General features: G+C 37.8%; 1 protein-coding gene and 1 pseudogene across 2 annotated transcripts in view; both read right to left on the bottom strand.

Annotated features, from left to right (window-relative positions):
* Nucleotides 1-22,035, bottom strand: part of B3GALT1 (beta-1,3-galactosyltransferase 1) — a 494,130-nt gene that overhangs the window by 130,590 nt on the left and 341,505 nt on the right. The gene's annotated exons all lie outside the window — the stretch shown is intronic.
* LOC128314054 (40S ribosomal protein S29-like) lies at nucleotides 10,442-20,123 on the bottom strand (annotated as a pseudogene).

Here is a 22,035-nt window from a genome sequence, read left to right as displayed (position 1 = left end):
AATCAAAATGATCTTTCCTGCTATATCCCCAGAGTTGCATTACCAAGAAAACCTATTTTAAAAACTCACATTTTAACCACAATATAAGATGGAAAGGGAAATAGGGAGCTAGAATTATAGACACGGAATAACGTTGTTTTTCATGCACAAGTTTCAATAATGCAGTTGTATTGATGGTTATATCGTTGGGCAGAAGTAAAGCTCACTTTGCTCAAGAGCAGTGGGCTGCTTCTTCCCAATCACTGAGGAAACCAAGCCAGAGTTCTTACACTTTCTTATCACCTTTATCACCCATTGCTCTGATAAAAAAAAAAAAAAAGCTTCTCAAACAAAGCAGTGTCAAGTGAATAACAAAATTCTTCTGTAGGTAAGAGGTCTAGGATTCTGCTATCACAGATGACAATCACAGAAATGAATCCCATTTTCTCTAGATTTGATAAGTGTATGGTAAATTATATTATATAAACTCAAATGCAAAAAAAGTACCTGTGATCATTTAATGTTTATTGTTACTGTTATGGCACATTAATAACAAATTCACTGAATCTGTCTGTACATCAAACATATTATTTGATAAAATTAATAACCAAAGTAGCAAAACTTATTTATATATCATTTAAAAACATCTCAAAGCCAACACATGCGCATGCGCGCGCACACACACACACACACACACACACACACACACACACACGAGAATAAAACATAAAGAATGACTAAAATCAAGTTAAATTATAGTCTGGTAGCCTGGGATAATTTCAAATTCTGTCTGAGTAGGAGGGCTTTGGTAGTCATATTGATTACCTGACCTTGATTGCTGTAACTAATGCTACTATTTTTAAAGTTCTTTTGTGTATTGATAATTAATAGGCTACTGGGATGACACTGCATTCCACACGTTATATAATTTAGTTTATATTGTCAACTGGAAGCTAGAATTCTTGTTTACTTATCCTCCATTTAAATTTCACTGATTGCAAAAACGAACACTGACATTCTAAAACATTTGTTAAGAATACATTCACCATATGCAGAAAGACATGAACATATTTTTATTACACCTTTGTCCTGGAGACCAAAGAACATATTTAATTGCTTCATGAGTCATGAGGAAGAAGAGAGGAAACTGTGGATTTATTACTTTTTTGTTGTCACTGATGAACAGCTGTGGATAAATCTTATTTAAGAACTGTTAATTCACATCTGACATAACTCTTGCAAGAAAAGAATACTTAAGTCTTGTTCAGGAAATTGTTTTCCTGTCCCTGACCTCTATGATTTGGTCACAGCTTGATGTATAGTTTTGTTTCCTGCCCTCCTCCCTTGTGTACTCTATAATCCAAACAAATACATGTACTCTGCATTTATTATGTGTCCCTTTACCAGTCTGAGCTTTCTGTTGAAAAGACCTCCCCACAATTGGGCAAACTCATTTAAAAACAATAATAGATCATACAAAAAGGAGGAAATAGAATTATTACTTAACACGGTAACTGAAGAATGGAAATGAAAGGATAAATAAAACACCATTTTTACCTACTACATATCAGAGAGACAGATGGTTAGATGTACCTATGTTGGTGAAGTTGAGGTGAATCCGAAACCCTCTTATATGGCAGAGAAAGAATTATTTTACCTTGGCAAAAATAACTTGATATAATAAGAGCTATAAAAAATTTTCAGAAGCAAAGATCTGAAAATCCCACTTTTATAAATTTACCCTAAGAAACCAAAAGAGGAGAAAAAAAAAATCTTACCTGTAAAGATGTCTACTTCCAATGTCATTTTTGATATTGAAAAGAACTTGAATGTCAAATAATAGTGTAAATATTAATTAAATAATGGTAAAGCTACCTGATAGAATATTATGTTGCAACCCCAAAGTGATAATTATGAGGGTGGTTATGGCAACAAAGGAAAAAATTTTTGATAATTTTAAAAGTTTTAAGAAAGTATATATACAATATGGATATTTATATATAAAATAAGTACACATGGGCAAACATCTTGAGAGACATATAACTCAATAGTATTAGGATGACGGAATTATGTGTGTCTTCAAATGTATTTTTCAAACACTCTGTAACATTCTCATGTCATTTTATGATAACAATAATTAGAATTCATTTTTAACCTTTTCCAAGAACACTTTCATAACACCTTATTTACATCTTATTTTTGGAATATATATATGTTCTTGCATTATAATGATCAGTTTGTAACTTATAATAAGTTAATAAGCTGCTAGAGTTTGGTCCTAGGGTTTGTAAATGGACACTGAGTGTCACTAGTAAGTATTGTGACAAAAACTTGTGGATGTATTTACTCATTTGTATATTCTGCCTAGAAGGGGTAATAACTGCTATGTGTACACCTGCAAAATTCGTGAGTCCTCCTCCAATGACTAATTATCACCCAATATTTTCATATGGACATGCTCTATTCAAAATGGTCACTAATTTCACCTCTTGATGTGGTATTTTTTCCCCCTATAAGCAGCAGAGAAATTACTCATTGCAGTTTTTTAAAACAAATATGACTTTGAACACAGTATTTTCCTAAATCTCTGCTACTAGAGATGGGGTGACTCCCAACAGGAAGCAACACTTTTTCCTAGAGTTTGAAATGGAGACAACCCTACTCCTCAACTCATGGAATCCTCATGGCTCAAAGAAATGCATATTCACTATGATCTCAATGAATAGGCTCTGAAAAACAAAAGGGAAAGGGCCTTGTTTCAAGTCCAAGTTTTCCCAAGTAAGCACAGAGTTATCCAATTTGCTAGAGACTTAGTCTAACATGGCTAGCAAATTTGTTTTAAGGCATCTTTAAATTAAAAAGAATTATAAACAATGACTAAGTGCTCAGGTATGTAAGGATGATTCAACATTGGAAAATCAATGGCTGTCATTCCTATCAAGAGTCAAAGAAAGAAAAATCATATGATCATACCAATAGATTTTATATATTGGGTAAAATCCAACACCCATTCATAATAAAAACTCAGGAAATTAGTAACTGAGGGAAACTTCTTCAGCCTGATAAAGAATATCAAAATATCTACCGCTAACATCATAGTTAATGGTGAGAAACTTGAAGGTTTTTCTCTAAGATCAGGTGCAAAACAAAGATACCCCTCTCATCACTCCTTTTCAACATCATACTGTAAGTTATGGCTAATGCAGGAGGACACAAAGAAAAGAGTATATATATCCGAAAGGAAGAAATAAAATTGTCTTTTTTTCCTGCAGATGACATAATTATCTATAAAGAAAATCAGAAAAAAATTGGCAAAAAAACACCCTAGAACTAATAAATGATTATAACAAAGTTGCAGGATGTGACAAAATCAATTGTTTCCTAAACACCAACAATGAACAAGTGGAATTTGAAATTAAAAACACTATACTATGTACATTGGCACCAGAAAAATGAAATTCTTATGTATAAATTTAACAAAATATGTACAATATCTATATGAGGAAACTATAATACTTTGATGAACAAAATCCAAGAACTAAATAAATGAAGAGATATTCCATGTTTGTGGATAGAAACACAAAATTGCAAGATATCAGTTCTTCCCGATTTGATCTGTACATGCTGTGCAATCTCAATAAAAATCCCAGCAACTTATTCTGGTGGTATCAATAAAGTGATTCTAAAGTTTATATGGAGAGGCAAAAGACCCAGAAGAAACAATGCAATATTGAAGGGAATAACAAAATTGGAGGCCTGACACTTCCCAACTTCAAGACTTACTATAAAGCGACAGTGATCAAAACAGTGTGATATTAGCAGACGAATAGACAAATGGATCATGGAACATAATAGAGAGCCCCAAAATAGACCCACATATATATAGTCAACTGATTTTTGAGAAAAATCACAGGTGCTCACAGAGACACTGCCTACAAGTCCCTATGTGATATTATTGTAAAGACAGAGGGGAACTAAGGAGGGCTTCACACAGGGTCACCACAATCTGGTCTACACTCAGAATATTTCTGCCATTTTGGAATGAGGTGGAAGTAAGAAGAGCTGGGAGGCCACTGTCTTAGCCCAGGTGACAGATGATGTTTTTGCTTCGGGAGGCTGATCTCCGAGGAGTTGGGAAAAGAGTGGATGGATTTGCCATGTGTTTTAAAGACAGATTCATTGGGGCTTGCTGGTTTATTTGATGGCATGAGGGGTAAAAGGAAGAGACGATTCAAGGATGATCTTGTTAAACAGACTTAAAAAAGTCAGCAAAAGTACCCCTAACTTTCCCAAACTAATGGGAAACAGGAGGCTGGACTTGAAGAACTTCCAGTGAAGTGATATTTGGATTGCAATAGGAATATGCATTTCTATGAGACATTAATGCCCCACAAGGTTGGTCTGTGGTCTGCTGAGGACCCACAGATAAAGCTCTGAGAAGTACAGCCAATTCTGAAAGGCAGCCGGGGAGAGCTCCTGCTGGAAACTCCGCTTTGGTTCTTCACCCTGGGGGAGCTTGGCTGCATAAGCCACAGTCAGGCTGCTTCCAGTCTAAAATGTCTGTGCCGTAAAACCCTGCTGGGCCTACTCCCGGGATTTTGGATGTAGAAGCCATATGCAATAAGCAAGTTACAGTAATAAAGATACTTGGGCTGTTTTTTATTGTTTCATTCCTACACTTAATTCTAGACTCAAAAACAAAATTGCTTGTTTTGGTTTAGTATTTATAGTCCTTCTGAAGTGATAGCATGTATAGTTCTTTTTGCTTGAATATTCTGTCTACCCTTTGCCCCTGGGACAAAACGATATCTTTTCTTTTCTTTTTCTAACATTTATTTTTGAGAGACAGAGAGAGACAGAGCAAGAGCAGGGGAGGGGCAGAGAGAGAAGGAGACACAGAATCCAAAGCAGGCTCCAGGCTCTGAGCTGTCAGCACAGAGCCCGATGTGGGGCTTGACCTGAGATCATAACCTGAGCCGAAGCTGGACGCTTAACCGACTGAGCCACCCAGGTGCCCAAAACTTTCTTTAGAGGTACATAAGCCCTAGTTGGAATGCTTCCCTTTATTCTAATAAGCTTTTTTTTTCTTGTAGGATCAACTCCCCTGCGTGGAAAATACATTATTACCTATACTTATGGTATTCTGATTTAAGGGCTGAAATAAATTCACTCTGTTTCCCCCCCTAACATCTATTTGCCATTACTGAGCATGTGGTATGGGTCACATACTGCATTGTGGTAAGTGATTTTCACATATGATCTTATTTAATCCTCACAACAAGAAGTGGCTGGTGTGTTTATCCCATTTCGAAAATGAGTTAATTGAACCTTGGCATGTGGTAGAACACGGATTTCAGGCCAGTTCTGCCAGACTCCTTGGCCCAGGCTCTTCCTCAGCAAGGAAGGCTCTCCCAGCTGTTCCCAGTCGCCTCCTGCTGTGCACCCATCACTCCGCCTTTTTTGCTACCTGCTGCTGAGGTCTTTCTGAATTTTTCAAATCATTCGTAACTCTGCCCCACTCAAATTTTCTATCAAAGCTATCTCTCCTCAAACAAATATTAACACAATTTTAGCGTACACAAAACACCAGTGACTTCTTGAGCCCTCTGGCACCATTTAGAAGAGGGTTTACGCTCCACCTGTGGCCTTTGTGAAAGGTTTGTTTCTCCAGCCACCTGTCCTTCCCTCTCTTTCTCACCTTATCCAAAATTCAGCAGAAGTCCACAGGGCACAGAGCTCAGAATGTATTATCTGGTTATTAGTTTTTAATTTTCCTTGGAGAGTCTGAAGTGTTCCTGCAGACGCTGGGTTACATCTGGCTGTTCTCCTTCCTGCCTTTGGCACCACACTGCTCTGGGCTGAGGCCAGCTCCTGGCAAGAACTCCTCCTTTTGTTTTTCAAGCACACATTACCAAGTACTTTGCCCTGTTGGTTAGCAGGCTCCTTGGCTGGCTTGCTTTGTCTGCTTTTTGGTCTCTGGGTCACAGCAGGGCATGAGGGGGTCAGAGCAAAAGAACCAGAAAAACATTTATCTTGAGATCCACAGGTCCCTGAATGCACAAGCTTTCCTAAATAGCAGTGTTACATAAATATTTCCTTTATGTTCACATACCTGAATGTAGGAGAAAATATATTTTAAAGCAAAACAGACAGGAAGCTTTGCTGCCTTCTAAGGGGGTAGAGGGAAGTATAGGTGTCCCCTGCTGTTCACAAGTCTGCGTTACACCACTTTGCTTTTCGGAAAGACTTCCATTAGTACCTGTTTTTGCGAACTGAAAGAAATCCAAAGAGGATTGTTGCTTTTCTTTTTTAAAGATGAAAAGCGAAAGCCTCGGTCAGCATTTGTTTTGCAGTGAGTGGTTACAGAGTCCGCGTGCACCCTGAGCAGTGAGTGGCTCCGCCAAGCTCCTTCTTTGGGAACCACACTCAGCATCCTAGCATCAAGCCACTCTAGCTCTGAATTGTGTCTGTGAGCACCTGTGATTTTTCTCAATTTATTCTGTGCATCTGTTAGCAAGATGTGTTCTAAGGTATGAGATAAGCCTAAGAGAGGTTATTTTTGGGGTCTGGGAATGCTCATAATATTTTTTCCCCTATAAATTAATGATGATTGCTTCTTTATACTGTTTGGGTTCATATCAAGGTGTTCATAGGAACACTATTTTTGGACAGCAGGGGAAACCTGTATTGTTTTCATTACTCTGGAAAGAAACCTCTCTCTCTTTCCTTTCCTCTCACAGACATTTACGAGCGAAGGAGAAATGAGAAATGGGGCACATCAATGAACTTTGTGTGTATAATAGAGGAGATAGAGATGAGCTTGGGGTTGGAGGCTGGAGGGAGTTGCCTCGTTCTGCATGAAGCAATGAGATGATTATATATTTTGTTTTGCTTTGGAAGAGAGAGCCAGGCCATGTGGGGAGGAAGATCTAGGTTGGAGGAGCTGACATTTGAAGAGAATGTGTAAAGGGTGACTTGTAATTTCTCTTGTGATGTTCTCCCCTTCTATCTCCTCACACTGTTAGTATAATCTTACTGCGGGCTTCATTTTGTATCATGTTTGGTTTGATTTGCTTTGCTCTTTTGTGACAATCCAGGAAAGGAGGGCTGCTATATCTAAGTGAGATAGAGTACAGAGCAGGGGCACTATGTGTGGGATGGTGAGAAAATTCACAAACTTGACAAATGTAGGAGACATGGGAATATAAAAAGAGAGGTGACTACGGACAATGTAAGCCATCGTCTCCTCCACCAGAATTCCTGTCATGATTGGAAAGAATCTGAAGCCCTGACTAAACATGATGTTTGAACCAACTGCGCTTAGATCTCAACGGATTGGGGTGCCTCAGCTGATACCTAGAGGCCATGAACCAATGAAACTGTTACTTTAAATGTATAATGCAGATTTCATGGATTCTTGTCCATATTTGTGGTAGCAGAGTAATGGCCCCCCTGAAGATGCCTATATCCCAATACCTGGAACCTGTAGATATGTCAGGTAAGATGGCAAAGGAGATTTAAGGCTGCAGGTGCAATTAAGTTTGCTAATGAGCTTGCCTTAAAATAGGGAGATTATCCTGGATTCTCTGGGTGGACCCAATGTAATCACAAGGGTCCTTAAATATGGAGGAGGGAAGCAGAAGTAAGTGTCAAGGTGATGCTGAGAAGGAATCCACACCCTTTCTGGTTTTCAAAATGGCAAAAGGGAGGCATGAGTCAAGGAATGTGGGAAGCCTCTAGAAGATGGAAAAGCTGGGAAATGGATTATCCCCTGGAGCTTCCATAAAGCAACTCAGCCCTACCAACATTCTGATTTTAGCCCAGTGAGACTTGGATTGGATTTCTAACCTACCAAAAGGTGAGATAAATTTGTTGTTTTCAGCCACTAAGTTTGTTATGGTAGCAAAAGTATACCTACTTCAGTTATCTATTGCCACATAATAAACCTCCTGAACATGTAGTGACTTAACAATAATCATTTATTTTGCTTGTGAATCTGCAATTTGGCCAGGGCTCAATAGGGCAGTTTGTCTCACTTGGGTATCCCATCAAGTTGGTACCTCTTTTGAGGGTTGGAGAGTCTACTTTTGAAGACGGCTCATTCCCATGGCTGAATAAGTATTAGCTGTTAGCTGGCAGTTCACTCGGAGCTCAGCTGGGGCTGAGGGCTTAGGAACTCATTCCCTTCCCACATGTGTTGCTACACAAGCTGTTTGGGCTTCCTCACAGTGTGATGCAAGATCAAGCATTCCAAGGAAACAAGGGAGAAGAACAAGGCAGAAGTGCATGACATTTTTCATGATTTAGCTCGGAAAGTGACATAATTTCTCTTCTGTCATACTCTATTTGCCTGATGAGGCTCAAGGGGAAAGGACACAGATTCACCTCGTGTCATGGTGTGGCAAGATTCTAGTAGTGCATGTGAGATGGGAAGACATTAGGGAAGCCATCTCTGAGAGACACAATCTGCAGCACTCACTTAATGCGAGATCTCAGCCTTGTGTGCACTAGCTCCCAAGATTATTTCTGGAAGATTGCAGCATGTTTCCCATGTATGTTTAAAAATAAGATTTGTATTTACTATCTGATATATGCAGTTTTATTCTCCTTCTCTTGCTTCCAACCCTTGTTTCTCAGCAGGGCTATGCCGTCTGGATAACGGATGGTTTTTTTGGTATTCCCACTGTGCTATCACTCTTGAGGAGCCATATGCATATGTTAGGCTGTAACAAAAGAGGAATGTCAGCTTTTGGTCTCTCTGACTTTGGTGTTCCAAATGAAACACTATTCTTTTTTTTTTTAACAGCTTACTTGTTTTAAAAGTTTATTTATTTATTTTGAGACAGAGACAGCACAATTGGGTAAGGGCAGAGAAAGAGAGAAGGAGACAGAGAATCCCAAGTTGACAGTGTGGAGCCTGCTGTGGGGCTCTAACTCAGGAAACCCTGACATCATGACCTGAGTTGAAACCAAGAGTCAGACACTTAACCAACTGAGCCACCCAGGTGCCCCTGGATCACTAGTCTTAACATAAAGCTCCTCAGTCCCTTATGCAAATGGAATGTAGCAAGACAAGACCTAATTACACTCAGAAGTAGTGTTAAGCTTGTACTCACAGTAACAGAATTCAGATTTAAATAGCCTTTGGAAACTTGCACTACTCAAGGTACATGATCCTATATAGTCTTAGCTGATTGGCGATTACAAAGATTAAAGTCTCTTCTGTCTTCTTTACCTCAATATCCTTATTTCTGTCTTTCCTATCTGGAAGCCTAACTTTGATTGAGTTATAGATAAAATAGGTAAAATGACAGCTGTTACAATTTCTATCCTCTGCTTTTTTATGTTAAATATATGGACATCCCACTTTTTATAATTGCCCCCTTCTTTTGGGCCTTTTCCTTTTTCAAACAAGGGCTTACAAAATTTTTGCCTCAATCCCAAATGATTTCAGCCCCCATGACTGTAAGAGATGACTAATGAAAGGGTCCTCTAACCTGTAGTTAGTGCCATCTAATAGATATTTTGTGATGATGAAAGGACTCTATATGTGAGCTATCTGAAATGGTAGCCACTAGCCACATTAGTGACTGAGCAATGGAATTTTTCATTTAATTTTATTTCATTTAAAGGTAAATAGGTGTATGTGGTACTATATTGGATAGTATGACTAAACGATGGCATACTAGTGAGAATTCCAGGTCCTCTGTTTCGGAAAGCTCCCTCAAGGCTAAGGTAGGAAGGTTGAAGAAATTAGAGCCCCAGTAAGATTTGGGAGCATGTAAGGCTTTTTATATATTGTTATAATTCGAGCTGTGCCACTGAGGAGTTCACCTAGACTCTGGTTTTATCCCTGGGTAGTTTTATTTTATAAGATTAGCTTCATTCACCACAGACACAACTATGTCAATTATCTTGTGGCCATGCATATCATGGCTGCTTTTACTAGAAAGAACATCCTGATTCTTCTTGCAGAGCTCCCCAAATATTGCTCTAACATTGGCAAAGTCTGCCTCAGGCCAACATCACCTTTCTCCCAATTCTTCCACTATCATAAATAGCTCAGCAGAGTCCAAAAGAAGAGTTCCTCAGGGCTTAAAGCTGAGACAAATTTTTATTTTGGGTCAATTATAATGACCAACAAATCAGTTATTGCAACCATAATGCTGTGTTACAAATCATTTTAAAAAACTCAGTGGCTCGCAACACAAACAAGTATAGGTTGTCTGGGTTCAGCTGATCTAGGCTAAGGACAGCTGTGTTTGCCAGCAGGCTATAGGATAGTTCAGGTCTATTGTAGGTATTTCAGGACATTGTTTCTCATAGAGAGAAAGCTCAGCCTTGCAAACACATTGCAAATTTTTGCTCAGATTATATAGGCTAACATCCCGTTGGACAAAACAAGTCACATAGCCAAGTCAAGAGTCAAAAATAGATTCTCTCTCTCTCTCCCCCCCTCCCCCCCCTCCACACATACACTTTTCTGGTAACAAAAATCAATGCTAACAATGATAACAAAATCAATGCTTTTAAAAAGCCCTTTTTATACCCAGAAAGGCAATGCTTTGACTCTTCTCTTTTTTAATTCCATCTTTGGGAACGTTCTTTTAAATCACATTTTTTTTATGGCAGATATATCAGCAAATTTAGTTATCTGGAAACTAGTTTCCTAATTGTGCCTTCAATAACTTATTTGATAGTCTAAATGAGGTGTGATAGAGGAATTAGTCTCAGTGCATCCATTTTGTTACCTTTTCTCTTTTTCTTAAAGCCTTTGGTGTTCATTTATTTAAAAGCAAACCCACTAATTTAGCATCCAATCTCTCTAGAGCTATCCCACGTGGAGCTCAATGGCATCCAAGATAATTCCAGCTTAGTCTAAACTGTTCACATTTTTTAGAAAACAAATCTTCAGTATTAATGACATATTATTACTTTTAAAAAGTAGGTTAGAAAAGATAGAATGATATTATTTATATAAATAAATATTTGTGTTTACATGTGCTTAGAAGAGATCAGGAAGGCTAAGTTACCTCTGGGGAGAGGTGGCAATGTCTCATTTTCATCTCATGCTTTGGATACTATTGTATTATTATTCAGCAAGCAAGTAGTATTTTTATGACAAATAGTGGTTAAAAATAAAAACCATATCATTATACTTCAAATATTTTGACAGGCTGTCATAGTTGGCAGGATAGAAAGAAGCTTCATATATTTACTATCTAAAAGTTTCTAATTTTGAGTTACCTTTTCAGAGAAGGAGACAAGGAGAGGTGGGTGCTTTTGAGGGGTCAGTTAAATTCGGTCAGGGTTCAGCAGGCAATTGCATTTTGTATTGCTCTAGTTCCATTTTTTTCTTCAGTGTTTGATTTCTAAATATCTCATGCTCTAAAATGATCTGTCCTTGCAACCATTTTTACGCATTCCAGATTGAGCTCAGCTTCCCTTTAAAGAGAAATCACTTAGAGAAAAAGTGACCAAGAGTTTCTGTTTTCTTAGGAAAGCTCTGTGGTCTCTGTAGCATCATTTTGTGTCATCTTAAAATGAATTGTAGCCAGGCAACAAACGTCATCTATCCTAACAGCAAAAGCTTCCTTTTGCATCGTTCAAGCATTCCTGATTTTACCTTAAAATAATTTCCATCCTTCAATAGCAACTCTCTAGCAGAATAAATGACAAAAACACAAATTTCCCAGGACGAGGCTCCTCCTGGGGCACTTTACATGTGTCAACATTTCATAAATCAAATTCATGACCATTCATGGAAGTTGGTCCCCCTACTCTGGCCATTTCTGGGTATCTAATGGCGAGGACAGAGGTCTGGCAGTTAGAGCAAACTGATTTTTGAGTTTGAAACCTGGCTGTTTCCATTACTATGTTGTATAACCTCTGGCAAGTCACAATTGCTTTACTATGCTTCTTTTGTAGATCTTCCTTATTTCATTACAGAATATATATGTGATTGAGTAAAAAGGGGCAAAGAATCCTTTGCTTTTGACACAAAAATCCCTTTGAAACTGGAATTAGAAGACAATAAATCATGTAACATTGTTTCAATTTTATTATAATGTACTTCAGGGAATGAATTTGATTTTCTAAAATATTTCAACAGGAATAGCATCATTTTTCACTTTCCAGGGTTCTAGCTATATTGAATTATACATCATCACATAATGTTACCGAACTTTATTTTCATATTATATATTATCCCTCTGAAATCAATATCTGGAACATTTAATTCCTGTAAATGGGAATCTGCTTATTAAAAATGCATAGAATGTAAAACAAACTGATGACTATTTCATCTATATTGTGCAATACCTTCCTCTGCCCTTCAACATATATGCACATTATTTTAATCACACTCTCCTAGAAATTGAAGATGGAAGAATATTGCCTCATTGAGTAGAACATTTCTCAGAAAAAAATAATAAAATGCAAAGACAATATACAATATTTGGTGGATAAAGGCATGAAACTGACTTAAGCTCCACAAGTGAAATATTTTCTCTTCTGCCCATAGTTGCTGGTGAGTGACCAAGAAAGATTTTGGGCTTTTGGTATGTTGGGGCAGTAAGTGGACTAAGAGTTCCTCAGGAAGCCATCAAGGGGGAGCTTCTGGGAAAAAGAGGACTGTATCACAAAGAGATTCTTTTTTTAAATTGTTAAAAATGTTTTTATTTTAATTTATTTTATTTTATTTATTTTGGGGGGGGGGAGGGGCAGAGAGAGAGAGGGAGACACAGAATCTGAAGCAGGCTCGTCTCTGAGCTGTCAGCATGGAGCCCAATGCAGGGCTCAAACTCACCAACGGTGAGATCATGACCTGAGGTGAAGTCGAATGTTCAATTGACTGAGCCTTTCAGGCACTCTAAAACATTTTTATTTATTTTGAGAGAAAGAGAGTGAGGGGGTGCAAGAGAGTGTGTGAGTCAGGGAGGGGCAAAGAGAGGGAGAGAGAAAATCCCAAGCAGGTTCTGCACTGTCATTGCAGAGCCCCATGCGGGGCTTGAACTCATAAACCATGAGATCATGACCTAAGCCGAAATCAAGAGTTGGACACTTAACCAACAGAGCCACCCAGGTGTCTCTTGCACAGGGATTCTTAAAAGCCACTGCTATGGATTTTGGTTCAAAGAATCAAGGGTCCTAATATTTTGAATGTATATTATTTATTCTGCAAAGGACTCCGAAAGTTCTCACCTCCTTTAGAACTCAGTCATAACTCAGGCTGGTAGCTGACACGCCAAATTTTAGTGGACATAATTAAAATGGATGATAAATTATCACAGGTGTTAGGTCTAAATGCAATGCAACCAAAGCACCAACGCTGTCCATAAAGGACTCGAAAGAGGCTTGATATGGTGTGTTGATGCCTGCCAAATAGCATCTGTCCTCACAATGCCTGGCTGAAAAACTTGATGTCAAATTAAAAGTGTAGCTGAATTTTAGTCAAAGAAACAGATAGCCTTGTATACTGCATGTTATTTGTAATTATCAAAACCCACAGATTTATATTCTAATTAATTTTTGATCCTGAACATCTGCTTTGGCAAGAAACCGAGGAACATAAGAAGTCTTAAGATCTTAAAACTCTTTTCAATTTAACAACCCTTGGGGAAAAAAAATCAAGTTCATGACATAATTTATTTTTATTGTTATGAAACCCAGCATTCATTTCTCTTAGAAAGGAAACTATAGAAAGCTGCTAATTTTCTCAAGGAAGGTGTTGTTGGCTTTGGCTACTATATGTATCAGTGCTTTGTCTCTGTTAATTCGCTGCTGCAATGGAAACCTTCAATTAGTAACTCAACCACATTGGGCTCCTTCTCACTCACCTTCTGTCTCTGGTAGACACACCTCTCATCCTCCCACGAGCAAGGGTGAGGTATTAGTGCTTTAGCATTGCTACCTCCATGCCCCCTCACCCCCAGATACTTCTGAATTTCCATCTAGCTCCAGTCTTGTGAGAATTCATCACACTAGTGGGACCTTGCCAACTGGTATGACGCTCGCTCACTCCTCTCCCTAATGGCGGTACTCTGTGTTGTTTGTTTTGTTTTTTGCCATCTATAAAATAAAGACAACAACAGTGCTTATCTCATAAGGTTGCCAGGAATATTAAGTTCATATAAGTGCAAGGCACAGACCATGGTACATGGTAAACACTCAGGAAGTTATTACAATTATGAAGGTGGGCGTTAGCATTTGATTCTGAGAAAGAACCATCTGTTGGGTCAGAGTGCTACAGGGTGTTCTGCATTTACAGCTGCTTTTCTGAATTCTTTTTACTACTTCAGTCACTGTACCTTCTAAAATTTATAATCTTCTCAAAAAAGGATTATGTCAAAATGAGCAGTTAGACAACAAATAATGAGTGAGGTTAATTGTCTTACATGACATATGGAATAAAAAAAGTTTTCAGTGTCTATTTACCAATCAAGAATGTTCTTGCTGGAAAACAAACAGATAAACATAACCTATGTGACTACAAATGTCACACTTTCTTGCAGATTATTTTCTTCTGAACCCCTCTTTATTTCTATCCCTATCCATGAGTGAACCCCTGGGATATCAGTGCTAACCTAGGCCAGGCTTGGTTCCTGATATACCTGAAGACCACTGTCCTTTGGGACTCTGGTGAGAATCCAACATGCTTTTTGAATCCATGAGTTAGGCCAGGGAACAAGTGTATCATTAATTTACTCCCTGTGTTTCTCTTTGAAAAGATACATTTTTATGACCCAAATAAATTCTAGAAACTTATCCATTAAGAATTAGATGTTAAATCTTAAAAAAATACATATTTTTTCCCAAGCACATCAGTTCCCAAAGTTGTTATTTCAAAAAGAGATCATATCTTTTACATGGATGACAATAAAGACATACTTTTCCTTTTCAATGAAGAGGAGTTATTTTTTTCTAGGTTACTTCTGTAGTGATGCCAAACTAGGAAAAAAAATCTAAATGATCAAAACAACTGACCTTTCCCCTAGTAATGTTTATGTCGACTAATGTAAGATTTGATAAAATAGATAACAATAAGTCTATATTAAACTCTAATAAATGTTTAAAATACATTGGCTCACAATCTTGCCGAGGTTAAGTGTACTGCATGTTCCTTAATATTTTATTGGTTATCAAGATGCTATAGTGACTAAAAGTAACTTTTTGTGAAATTCAATCTTACTTTTAAAGATTTAGACATAGAAATCTTAAATATGCTCTTGTGAGGGTATATTTGAGAAGTGTCCTTAATTTTTGCAAAAGTTCCCTATTCAACTTTTTTAGTCATTTACACTCCACCTAAAAGCATAGTGGATCATATTCTGGTTAATTGTGGTTTTAGTTAACAGAATTTTTAAAAATTAGGAATAAAAACAACAACAACCAAACACCTATGTTGTGCTCTCTCTGGCAGCAACTTTAGTAAGGCAGTATTATATAAACGATGCTTACAGATTTATCCTTACACATGTATGATTCTGTTAAGCAGTCATTTTTTAAAAATTGTGTGAGAAACAAAATAAAATAAATTATTATCTTAATACTATTATAAACATAGTGAATGTTTATATGTAAGAGAGAAAAAATCCAAATCTTTGCAAATTCACAATAACTTTATGGTATGTTTTTTCCCCCATATCTGAAAACGTTAGGGATCCCCTTCAGTTCTTGGTGATTCTTTAAATACACAAAGAAATTGTGGTTTATATATACAATGGAATACTACTTGGCAATGAGAAAGAATGAAATATGGCCTTTTGTTGCAACGTGGATGGAACTGGAGAGTGTTGTGCTAAGTGAAATAAGTCATACAGAGAAAGACAGATACCATGTTTTCACTCTTATGTGGATCCTGAGAAACTCAACAGAATACCATGGGGGAGGGGAAGGGAAAAAAAAAGTTAGAGAGGGAGGGAGCCAAACCATAAGAGACTCTTAAAAACTGAGAATAAACTGAGGGTTGATGGGGGGTGGGAGGGAGGGGAAAGTGGGTGATGGGCATTGAGGAGGCACCTGTTGGGGTGAGCACTGGGTGTTGTATGGAAACCAATTTGACAATAAATTTCATATTAAAAATTAGTTTAAAGCTATGAAGAATAATTTTTTAAGATTTCTTTACTCTCCATTTTCATTCTGAAAATTAAAAAAATGGATTTCCCTTTGGGGTTGGAAATTCCACAAACAATATCCTCGGAAGACTTATTGTATATTCAAAGATAAGTGGAGAAAAATATAACCATAATGAATAAACCCAAACTCCAACATCAGACCATGTTAGGGGCCTACTGGGTCAAAACTGCAAATGCTAAACCTCCAAAGGCCAAAATATTTATTAAACAACAGTATTTTCTTTGTTTTGTTAGTTACTTTATTGAGAATAACCATTCTTTGACATTTACATTTCGACAAAGTTTTCTTGGAGGCGTTTACCCTTGAATAAACTTGTCAAAGTCCTACCCTTCATACAACTTTCAGAAGCACTAAAATAATAGCCGTTTTACATTTTACTTATCTTTCTTTCTTAATCAGGAATGACGACTTGGTACAGAGGAAAAAGCCCAGCAGACTGGGAGGCGGTGAACTCAGTGGTTTAGTTCCTGCCTTGGCCTGGATTGAGTCCCTTGACTTTGAAATGCTGAAGTAATTTGTAAAATGAGGTTCTTACAGGGACATAATCTCTAATGCCCCATTTTTTAAAATATCTTTTTTTAATCTAAATCCATTTACACACTAATGGATTGCAGAATAGGAAGCAGATGACCTTAAAATAAATGCTTTAAAAATCACTTTCTATTTTTTTCTCACTGACTTTATTTCTCAGAGCATTTGTGAACCTGAAAGCGTTGCTTAATGAGCCATAAATAAAATTCAAACCACAAAATTTTGAGTTGCTTATAAACAAAATATCCACAATGACCAAGATGTTTCAAAATACTTTCCTTATTTTCATAAAAACTACCAATTTACAGAACCATATGCTAAGTAATGTAACTAAATCCCTATAAAACTGTGAAGCTTTCTAAGACCAGCCCAGGAAACCACAGAAGAGGAATAAACATGATCTTTTAGAAAAAAAAATCAATTATTAAGTACAATCATGACAATATCCAGAAAGGAAATATATTTTATTTTTAAAAATTTTTTGTAATGTTTATTTTTGAGAGAAAGAGAGACAGAGCACAAGTGGGGAAGGAGCAGAGAGGGAGGGAGACATGGAATCTGAAGCAGGCTCCAGGCTCTGAGCTAACAGCACAGAACCCAACGTGGGGGTTAAACTCACTAGCCGTGAGATCATGACCTGAGCTGAAGTCAGACACTTAACCAACTGAGCTGTCCAGGTGCCCCAGAAATATATTTTCAATGCTACACAATTTAAACATTTCAAGGCTTTTCCACAGAAGACAAAGTAAGGCTGATGGTACAACCTGGTTCTGAAGTACTTGTATTAATACAGATAGGTGAAATACCGAATTAAAGTGGCCAAGTGGTGTCTTCCTAATGACCACCAAGCTAACTTCTAATTGGAGTGTGTGTGTGTGTGTGTGTGTGTGTGTGTGTGTGTGTGTGTGTTTGCCGGGGAGGGCGTTGTTTGTTTTTCAGTGCCAATCTAATCAATGCCTTGACTTATCTCCTTCTTGAACCAGGCTCTCCTAGGAAACATGTCGGGCACCTACCTCTGATATTCTTTTTACTTTCTAAACAAGTACCTGCCTCTATTATAACATCTCTATATTCCTTGGTGGCAGGAATTACATCTCAATTTTAATGACAAATAGAACCAACTTGACAATAAATTATATTATATTAAAAAAAAATGACAAATAGAACCTTTGTTAACCAGACAAGGAGATCAAATAGGACTCAGTGAGAAACCCACTGTAAGGAATAGCCAATTTGTTGTGTTATTCGGAAAAATCTGTCAGGGGACTCAGTGCATTTCTCAAATAAGAAACCAGGGACAGTGGGTTGCCTCACTGAGCAGGACCACAAATGTGATTGCCATGCAGCCATCACATTTAAGTGCACACAACCATCCTAGCCCAGTGTGGAGCTCTGGTGTTAGGATGGAACAGTTAGTTGGTCCTTCACAATTGCATTCAAGGCACAGTTTGCTTCCCTCAGCTGACTGATTCTTTGTTTACTCATTTCTATGAATCCTTTGATCATGAATATGATGACTATATGTAAACTTTGAAAATGGGCATGTAATTGTCAACTAATTTCATAATATACTCATTTCCATTCAATATGTTCAATTTGATTTCATCCAGGGCAATTTTTAGAATCTCTCACATCTGAGTCACTCAATTAAGGCAATATCTATTATGAAAGCAATGCATGGAACACCACCAGCAGCACTAATTGCTCAATATTATGAAGCCCTTACTGTATTCAACATGCACCATACAAAGTAATTTATGTGCATTATCTCATCTAATCTTTGTAATAACCCCATGTATTAGGAGTCACTATACCTGATATTGTAGATTACAAAACAGAGGCCCAGAGATATTAAGTAATTCCCCACAGTTAACTCAGATTAAGTAATCATTGTTGTGAAGATTTCTCATCTCTTGATCAAAGAGATGGACAAGTCTTCCTGAAAAGTGTTAATGGCAATAAAAGCCTGCTATACAACATTGTTTTTACTTATGTTCCCATTTATTTCATGGTTTTGTGGTTTCTCAGCGTTAAATGAAAACCTATAACGTGGATGATATTCTTGTCTCTTGATCCTAGGTTATTCAACATTGACCTTGATTGTGAAATAGTTTGACTATTTTATTATGTGTGGGATCGGGCAATGTGGGGAACGTCTATAGAACAAAAATATCACCTGGTTTCTGTTCATAGTTGAAAAGACAAACACATAGCAAACAGTGGAAAATCTGTTTGATAGCCCGGAACTGATCACTCTATGTGTGAATCCTAATGTAAGGCTGAGGCACTTGGCAAGTTTTAATAAAGGAAGTAGTGCAACATAATCACCATAGTAACCATCATATATTGAGCACCTACTGCATGTCAGATGCTATGATAGGTGGGTTTTTTTTTCATAACTGGTCTTTTTATTTTATGTACAGTGAGTTAGCATTAAGGTAGGTATCTTGGATATCTGCCGTTAATGTAGGGAACTTGGATGCCCCATTCAAGGAGGCTTACTTAATCCATCTTAATGGAGCCTATGTTCTTGGTACACTGATGGAAACACTGGTGGTACATATTGAGGCTATATTTCTGGATCAGTCTATGCCAGTTTGAGTTAGCCTGGCAAGAAGGAGAGCCTGGCCAAATTTACTCCGATGGCTCCAGTAGAATTGCTGGTGACCCATCTTACTTTCAGGGATGCAATGAGGCAAAAAGTGTGATAGGTATTTTATATGCACAGTCTTCTCACCAGCCTCGACAGGTATATACCATTTTTCACATTAACCAGTGAGACTAAGAAAGTTTAAATCATTTGCCTAAGGTAATACAACTAGTGAGACGCAGGGCTGGGATTTGAATGTTGCTCTGTCCCACTCCATAATGTGTTAGGCTTTTGAAATATGTAAACAAAAGTGTGGCAAAGATAACTTTTTATTCCCAGTGTCCATTTTCTCCTTCTTTAGGAATAGAGAGAAACTTCAAATTGTAGTTGAGCACATGGATACCAGTTAAATTCTACTTTCCATCATCTCTTTGCAATAAAATGTGGCCATGTGCTTGTAGTTTAGTCAGTGGGACATGAGCTAAGGGATGTGTGTAATTTCTTAAAAGAATAACTACACAACCTTCATTTCCCCTGCATCCCTTCCCTCAGCTGGAATGTGGATGGGATGGTGGGAGCTAGGGAAGCCATCTCAAGTCCTGAGATGAAAACTGCATGTGGAGAATGGGGGGAGGAAGAGAGGTTCCCAGCACCACTGGCCTTGCAATATCAGCCCTGGAATCATTATGTTTTGTCTTATGTAAGAAAGAAGTGGCTTTTGGGGCACCTGGGTGGCTCAGTCGGTTGAGTGTCTGACTTCTGCTCAGGTTGTGATCTTCCAGTTTGTGGGTTTGAGTCCTGCATCAAGCTCTGTGAGGACAGCTCAGAGCCTGGAGCCTGCTTTGGATTCTGTGTCTCCCTCTCTCTCTGTCCCTCCCCTGCTTGTGCTCTGTCTCTCTCAAAAATAAATAAACATGAAAATAATTTTAAAAAAGAAATAGCTTTTTACAAAAATAGCTTGTTTAAATCACTTGTCATCTCATATTTAATACTATAGGGACCTCTATCTGAAAGAGTTCATCAAGTGGGGCAATCAAGAATAAGAGGCAAAGCAGTGATAAACATAAGGATGTTGGAAAAAAAAATTAAAGCCAAGAGTGCACTGATAAACAGAAAAAGATATTCTTTGATGCATAAGGGGGTCAGGTTATGAAAGGATTTCCTTGGTGGGGCTAAGGATGTACATTTGAGTACACAAGAGCAATTGAAAGACTTTTGAGCAGGGGCTTGTATATTTATTAACCCACCAACTCCCATGCAAATGCATGTTGATTATCAATTCTGTGTGATATAACAAAAACTTTTCCTCAAAGATTAACCCATGGTTAAAGATAACCAATAATTAATAATTTGGGGAATAACTAGTAACAGATAGCCAGGAAACAGGAATGAAAGTTAGGAGATCATTTAACAATCTAGATACAAATTCTATCTACTTGGGGAGGGGTACCGATATACACATTAGAAGCTTTCACCACAGAGTGAATTCAATTCAAGAATAAGAAAGATGACATATTATTGGAGTGTAAAAACGACTCTGACTTGGATAATAAGAAAACATTCTAGAAGAAACAATGCCTAATTTGATACCTACAGAGTGAGCAGGAGCAAATCAGCTGAGGAGAGAAGAGTTATATGGAAAAGGATTAAAAAAAAATTTTTTTAACGTTTATTTATTGTTGAGAGACAGAGAGAGATAGAGAATGAGCAGGGGAGGAACAGACAGAGAGGGAGACAAAGAATCCAAAGCAGGCTCCAGGCTCTGAGCTGACAGAGCCCGATGCAGGGCTTGATCCCATGAACCATGGGGTCATGACCTGAGCCGAAGTCAGTTACTTAACCAACTGAGCCACCCAGGCGCCCCTGGAAGAGGATGTTTTGAGTGGAGGTCATGTGAGACATCTTGGCTCATTCTGAGATCAAAAGCAAGTCAGTAGAGTCAGAATATAGAAAGTGTTGGGCGATACTTGAAGAGCTTTCAGATGAAGTTCTGTGAATAGAGAAATTTAGGAAGAGAGAAGGAGAAAACTAAGGTCCAATTCTTCAGCAATAAAAGTACTGGTTAGCAAGACAGAGAGGAATAGATGAATGTGGCTGTATTAGTTTGGTTTTTTGCCATTCTTCTCATTAAAAGGTACAGCCTGTGGCCCCTTACCTTGAATCTGGTGACTTGCTTTTACCAATAGAATGTGGTGGAAATGTCACTGGATGATTTTCAGACCTAGACCTTGGAAGGTCTTATTGCTTCCATTTTTGTCATCTCAGAGGCCTACTCCACCAAGCCTGATACCCTGATGGAAAGAAAGGCTCAGCCAACCTTAACTAGTTCCAGTCATCACAGATAAGATAACCAGTTCCAGACATCACATCCAGAGATGTGAATGAGGCCAACTTGGATGTTCCAGTCTCAGCTGAGTTCCTAGTAAACACAGCTGTATAACATATCCTAGCCAACATCACATGGAAAAAAAAATCGTCTAGTTAGACCAGATAACTGATAGTATTGTGAGAAAGAATTCTATGTTGTTTTAAGCCTCTGTGTTGGTTTGTTATACAGCAGTAGCTAACTGATACAGTGGAAGAAACTAAAATCTAGGAGGGGAAGAGGTAAATCAGAATCATGTAGTCTTGTGGAAGCGGAGGAAAAAGACTATTTCAACTAGGGTACAATCTATAGTGTCGAATGTAGGAAAGAATCAGACAGCATCTCACATTAAGAAATTATAGGCATTATCTGTAATGCCAATTACAAAGTGAAATATCTAAACTTGTCATTACTGTAGTCAGTTAATAAAAGG

This window comes from Acinonyx jubatus, chromosome C1, assembly GCF_027475565.1.
Source record: "Acinonyx jubatus isolate Ajub_Pintada_27869175 chromosome C1, VMU_Ajub_asm_v1.0, whole genome shotgun sequence".
Taxonomy (NCBI): Eukaryota; Metazoa; Chordata; class Mammalia; order Carnivora; family Felidae; genus Acinonyx; species Acinonyx jubatus.
This window is presented reverse-complemented; position numbering and strand designations above follow the sequence as displayed.